Source organism: Ictalurus punctatus, chromosome 29, assembly GCF_001660625.3.
Source record: "Ictalurus punctatus breed USDA103 chromosome 29, Coco_2.0, whole genome shotgun sequence".
In the NCBI taxonomy this organism is placed as follows: domain Eukaryota; kingdom Metazoa; phylum Chordata; class Actinopteri; order Siluriformes; family Ictaluridae; genus Ictalurus; species Ictalurus punctatus.
In genome coordinates this window covers 8949650-8956444 of record NC_030444.2, presented here as the reverse complement: position 1 = coordinate 8956444, position 6795 = coordinate 8949650, and positions in this window count along the sequence as shown.

Genomic DNA, 6795 nt, shown 5'->3' with positions numbered 1-6795 from the left:
CATTCACATACCCATTCACACACTTCAGGCCCCCAATACCAGTAAACATGCTAACCACTAAGACACTGTGCCTCCCAAGCCACAGTATATTAATAGGATATTACTATTCATTTGTTGAATAATAAAATAATATTTTGCCAAAGTTTTAGTTAAAGGTACACTATGTAACTTTATTGTTCAAAATAAACAAAAGGTAAATAATGAGTAAGTACAACATAAATCCATCTTCCAAACCGTGTTTTTGTCTTTCTCTGCTTCAGTAGAGTAAGCCTATTATAAGTATTTATATTTTAGACTTGTCTGGATGGATTTCTCGGGAAATTGCATACATATGTCACTCGTATGTAGCCATCTAGCTCTCTAACACAGTTCATTGTAAAGCATTACATATTATAAAGGGTGATTTCTGTGTGGGTTGTTATTGCACAGTGCTGGATTTTATTTTCAAGGAAGGACTGTGCAAATTATAAACCTAATGTGTAGCTAAATTAACAATGTTTTCAGCTGATTAATCAGCTTGTGACCCTTTCCATCTAAACTGGTCTTATCTCTTGAGCCTAGTAGCGAATGTTTTATGAGCAGTAAGATAATCTTTATTTTTTTATAGTTATGAGAAAGAACAATTCACTTCTACTCCAAGTAAAACACATCTTCCACTGCCTGTACCATGTTTGACCTGATCAGACTAGCAATCGTTATGTTAACAACTTTTTATAACATAATTCATTTAAAAACATCAGTGTTTCCAATTAGTCAAAACCAGGGGCGTTAGCTGGACTCTTAATCACCTGGGTCTGAGCCCAGATTCTCCTCCATGAATTTTTTCCAGCTCAGCTAGTAGCCTAAGTTTTGTTTTATGGACGCTGAGGTAACTTAGCTGTCAATGTGTGACATGATCAGAAATGATTAACAGTCCAGCTAACGCCCCTAGTGGCTGCGCAGTTTAATGAGCAATGAGCATGAACGCATGCTAAAATTACTGAAAGAACTATGAATTTCACTTTGAAGTGTATTTTTGTAGGTTTGATAGTTTTTTAAAGTAACTTGAAAGAAAGTGATTAGCAATCCAATTACTTTTTACATGCAGTAATCAGTAATATAATCAAATTGCTATTTTAAAGTAGTAATTAGTAATCTGTAGTGGATTATGTTTTTTGATTAACTTACCCAATACTCCAAATAAAGGCTTCTAATTTATATTTAAACTAGTGTGTGAGCGAGGTTAAGTTCGACTGGTGCAACTAGATGCTAAAAAAACATTAGATAGGCCAGTACAGTTACAATAACAAAACACATAATTTCCTTTTGCTTGATATGTAAAACTATTTTAAGATATACTAAATGTTTTAATTTACAAACTGCACTTTTATTATCGATTCTCAATACAAAAACCAAATTAGTCAAAATATCTAAAGCAGAGAGGAGAAAAAACATGAGAAGAGCAGACCTGGCCTTTGAGAGAAAGCATGCTCTCTACTGCCACCAGCTGGTGGAGGTAAAGACCACCAATTCTGAATACAAACCATAAATGAATTTTCTTCCTTTTTCTTTTAAATAAATATGGGGATGATAGGAATATGCACAAATGATTATTAACAAAACTGATTTGAACTGCTTCAGAAACCATTTAAGCTTTTTACAAATGGAAATCTTTTTTAATCATCAAAGGGATTTTGCTAATTATAGATGGCAGAATGAATCACACTTAAATAAACATGTAGTTAATTAAATTTTGGTTAAATGATATCACACTGTGTGCAAAATAAACACCTAAATTCAGTGTTCTTTTTATATTAGTGGTTAGCATGTTCGTCTCACAGCACCAGGGTTGGGGGTTCGATTCCTGCCGCTGCCCTGTGTGTGCAGAGTTTGCAAGCTCTCCCCGTGCTGCAGGGGTTTCCTCCGGGTACTCTGGTTTCCTCCCCCAGTATAAAGACATGTATGATAGGCTAACTGGTATGTCCAAAGTGTCCGTATTGTATGAGTGGGTCTGTGAATATGTATGTGCCCTGCAATGGATTGGTATCCTGTCCAGAGTGTACCCCGCCTTGTGCCCCATGACCCCTGAAGGAGAAGCGGTATAGAAGATAAATGGATGGATAATAATAATAATAATAATAATAATAATAATAATAATAATAATAATAATAATAATAATTATTATTATTATTATTATTATTATTATTATTATTTATTGTTATTATTATTGTTATTAATATTATTATTAGTTGTTGCTATTGTATAGTCAGTTAATATAGTCTGAAATGCTTTTACTTCTTTAACTGACAGATACGGAGTTCAGATACTGAGATTTCAGATACTGTGTACATGTGTGTGCATGCATTTACTTTTGCAGCTCTCATCCATGTATCTAAGCAGCTAAAATTGTGAAATTCAAACACCTCCTTCCAGATACACATACCTTTTATGCTGCAGTCACATCCTACTACTATACACTCATCAAGCAAATTGCCTTAAATTTTATGAAATCTTATTGGTTGAATCTAAATATAAATAAAATAGCCCACCTGAGAAAACATTTTTGATTCAGACGTTGAACATTTTTCTTCTTGCAAATGCAAAATGTATTGCTATCACACATAACACTAAGCTTTAAGCAGGTCAATTCAATATTGTTTTAAGCACATTGTTTCAATCTTCATAATATTGTGTGTGTATGTGTCACATACACATTCACATACTACGGATACTTTAGACATGCCAATCAGCCCACCCTGCATGTCTTTGGATTGGGGGAGAAAACCGGAGTACCTGGAGGAAACCCCCACAAACTCTCCACAGGGAGAACATGCAAACTCCGCACACACAGGGAATCGAACCCCCGACCCTGGAGGTATGAGGCGAACGTGCTAACCACTAAGCCACCGTGTGCTAAAAAGCAAACTAGTGCAGTTTTACAAGCAAAGGCTGTTTCAGTTGTTTACTGAGCTTTGTCATATTTTCACATTAGAACTTTTAACTCTGTTAGCTGGTGGTGAGAAGCCTTCTTGGAAAGTCAGCAATGTTAATGAGGCAGATGTTGCAACATAAGTTCACATAAAAATACAATAGAAATCTATAAGACATTTAGCCACAGTGTTTCTAAAATATGGACTAAAACACTTACTTCTTGGTTTTCTAATGTTTTCTTCCTTTATGCTTTAAAAAATAGACAGCTGACAAATAATCTTGCAGAATGATTTCTTAAAAACAAACAGCATCAGGGTACATTATATACAATTTTATATACAATGTTTACCTGTATATAAGATTACCTGACTGGAATGTGACCTCTTACCTGAACACAGTCATGTCAACACATATAATGAACTAGGTTTTGTCTAATAAACAGTGGTGGAAAAAGTACAAAACCTGCTGATTTGAGTAAACATACTGCTATTGTAGTAATGATCAAGAAAATTCCTAATAAAAAAGTAGACAAAAGTTGTTTTTTGTTGTTTTTTTAAATTACTCTAGTCATCGGGTGGAAAAACTATTTAAAGGACCAAATGTAACTGGACAACCTTATATAATCATAAATGAAACTGTCTTTTTTAATGCTTGATTGCAAATCCACTTTAGTTAAGGAACTAAACCACTTTCTTTTTTCTAGTCTCAACCACTTTCACAGTCTCGTGTCATAAGCGCGAATGCACTTGTAAGTAAGCACATGTCTTGTGTAATAAAAATAACATGTTTTTGATTTTTTTTTTTTTACAGGACAAAGTAAGCCTTTAACTAACATTAACCTACTATATGACAGAGCATTTTTACTTATCAATAGCTGTTTTAGTTTTGCATGTTCAATGTTCAAAATGTGTCTTAACTATTGTGTTATGTTATCTTAAAAAACTATCATGTTTTGTTATTATTGCCAATGAAATATAGCTAAATTTTCAGAAGATGTCCTCAAAGGTAAATGAATAACTAGGTAATTAATGCTTTATGCCAATAATTGTTGCACACCTATATTTAATAAAGATTTGATTGAAATTGTTGGATATCCATGAGAGCAAAGTATTTTTGTGTTGTTTTTTTTTTAACAAAGATGAAAAGGTTAAACAATAAAGACCATTTTTCACAAACTTCTTTGCTCATATTTACTAAGGGTGCCAATAACAGTGGACAGGTCACTCGCACCGGTGCGCCTAAATATTTTTTCACAGTCGCACAAAGTACTTTTCAGTCGCAAATGCGAGTGAAATGATCGCACTGTAGAGCCCTGGTTTAGGGTGTCAATTATTGTTTAACATGGGTCAACTTAAATGATCTTTTAAAAATTAGTTTGTGTTTCCTCATGTTCTTTTTGTCATGCATTTTTTTAGTTTGGACATCTGAAACCATTTAGCATGGCAAATATGCAAAATAAACAGAAAATTAGAAGGGGGGAAATCATTTTTATGGCACTGTACAATCTCTGTAATTCGGAACCGCATGGAATAAATGTCATGTTTTGACAACAGCTATTACATCATCAACCATTTTGAATATATACTGGTTTAACCTTCAGAAACTTAGTTTACTATGCTGAACTACACAGCATTTATTTCCTGTATTTTTCTTTAGAGCTATATATACTGTAAACTCCATACTCCAGTAAAAACATCTAATATTGTGACAGTTAACATGTATATTGAAGACTAAAAACTTAATTAGGTTCTTCAGCTTAACTGTATAGTAACATAGGATAAAATCCTATAAATAAAATTATGAGGATGTTGTTTGTAACTGGTTAGGCATTTCTTTTACCAAATATGTAGTATGCTTTAATGTGTGTTTGTTTTTTTTTTTGCTTTTTAACCTTTGTCAATTTTTCTTGCTTTCAGCCATCAACTGGCAATGTTGCACAGTGAATGAACATACATTTCAGCATCATGCCATGTTAACCCAGTTTTTTTGGTTTTCAATTCATTTTCCCCGCCATTCTGTGCAAACTCAAGAGATTGCTGCCTGTGAAAATCCTAGATCAATTCAATTCAACTCAATTTTATTTGTATAGCACTTTTTACAATGGACATTGTCTCAAAGCAGCTTTACAGAAACATATAAACACAGAATACAGATTTTAAGTGTGTGAATTTATCCCTATTGAGCAAGCCGGTGGCAATGTTGGCAAGGAACAACTCCCTAAGATGATATGAGAAAGAAACCTTGAGATGAACCAGACTCAGAAGGGAACCCATCCTCATCTGGGTAACAATGGACAGTGTGCTGCTGAGAGCAAAGAAAAACATTCATGTATCCTGTGCCAACATTATGCCCTGAAAGAATGAGTTCCAAGAAAAGGTGTGTCCTCTTAAAGAAAAGTGAAACATGTAATGCATTTACAGTTTACTCACACTTGCCATTTCTCAGTACACACAAAACTGTAGATGTATCATTTTAATTCAAAATAAGCAACTAGAGAACTTGAGCCATTTAAATTTCAGGCTTCTTTCAATTGCAGTAAAAATAGTCAGCAAGTTAATTTACAACACTTATTGTTACCAGGACAAAAAGCAGTTATCACCCATGAGACAACTCATTTAAAGATTGTTTCCACCTGCTACTTTAAACATGACTTTACTCAATTACATAGTTTCTTTTTTTTTTAAATCACCAACCCCATGTACAGTCCTGATTAAAATATTGGAATTATTGGGAAGGCCTATATTGCATTGTTTTTTTTTTTTTTTTTTTTTTGTTTTTTTTTTGCTATATACTGAACACATTTAGGTTTGAGATCAAAAGATGAATATGAGACTATAGTTCAGAATTTCAGCTTTTAATTCCTGTTATTTACATCTGGACAACTAGATCTACAACTGCAGAAACATTCTGTCTGTCAATTTACAATGAAGTGCATCCATTTGAGTGGAACTTCATCATGCAGCAAGACAATGACCCAAAACACACTGCCAAATACCCCCCCCCCCCACCCCCCCTTCCCAAGAAGCAGCAGAAAATGCCTGGAAAAGCACCATGAAAAAAGAATTTAACAGTTTGGTGATGTCAGTGGGTCACTGGATTATTGGTTACTGTTATTGGAAGCAACAGATATGCATCCAAATATTAAGTGTTATTTACTTTAAGACTATCTGTTCCTATACTTTGTCTCACCTAAACACTGGGTGGTGTAGATTAATCTAGGTGTACATATCGGGAAAAAGAAGCTGAAATTCTGATCTATCAACTTTCAGTTCATCTTTTGATCTCAAGCCCCAAATGTCTTCAGTGTATAACAAAAAAAAAAAAAAAATGACCTTGCTGTTCCAATACTTTCAAACAATAAAATAAAAATAAAATAACACACACACACACACACACACACACACACACACACACACACACACACACACACACACACATTTTTTTTTATCACATTGCATATGCAAATTAAAATCTCTATTTGGAATGGTAATAAATCAGAGCCACTGTGTACTGGTTTTACTGTAGAGGTAATGACTATTTCAAAATTGCACTGTGTGAATTATACTAAATAAACAGTATTTTACTCTGAAACTATTATTTCATAACTGGGTTTCTGGAAAAGTCTGACACCTTTCTGATTAATCTATCTGGTAGTACCTGGATAATTTTCCTTTTGATTCTAGATAAGTTTTATTTTACTTGTCCTTGTTGCCTCTGGCTTACAAAAGCCAAAACCTAAAGCATCATCTGGATTTTTGTAAAGCTGCTTTTTTGACAATGACTACTGTTACAAGTTCAATATAAATACGACTGTAATGTGCTTTAATATATAAATATTGTATTAAAATAAACCTATATAAAACAAACCTGTTGCCATATGTTTAC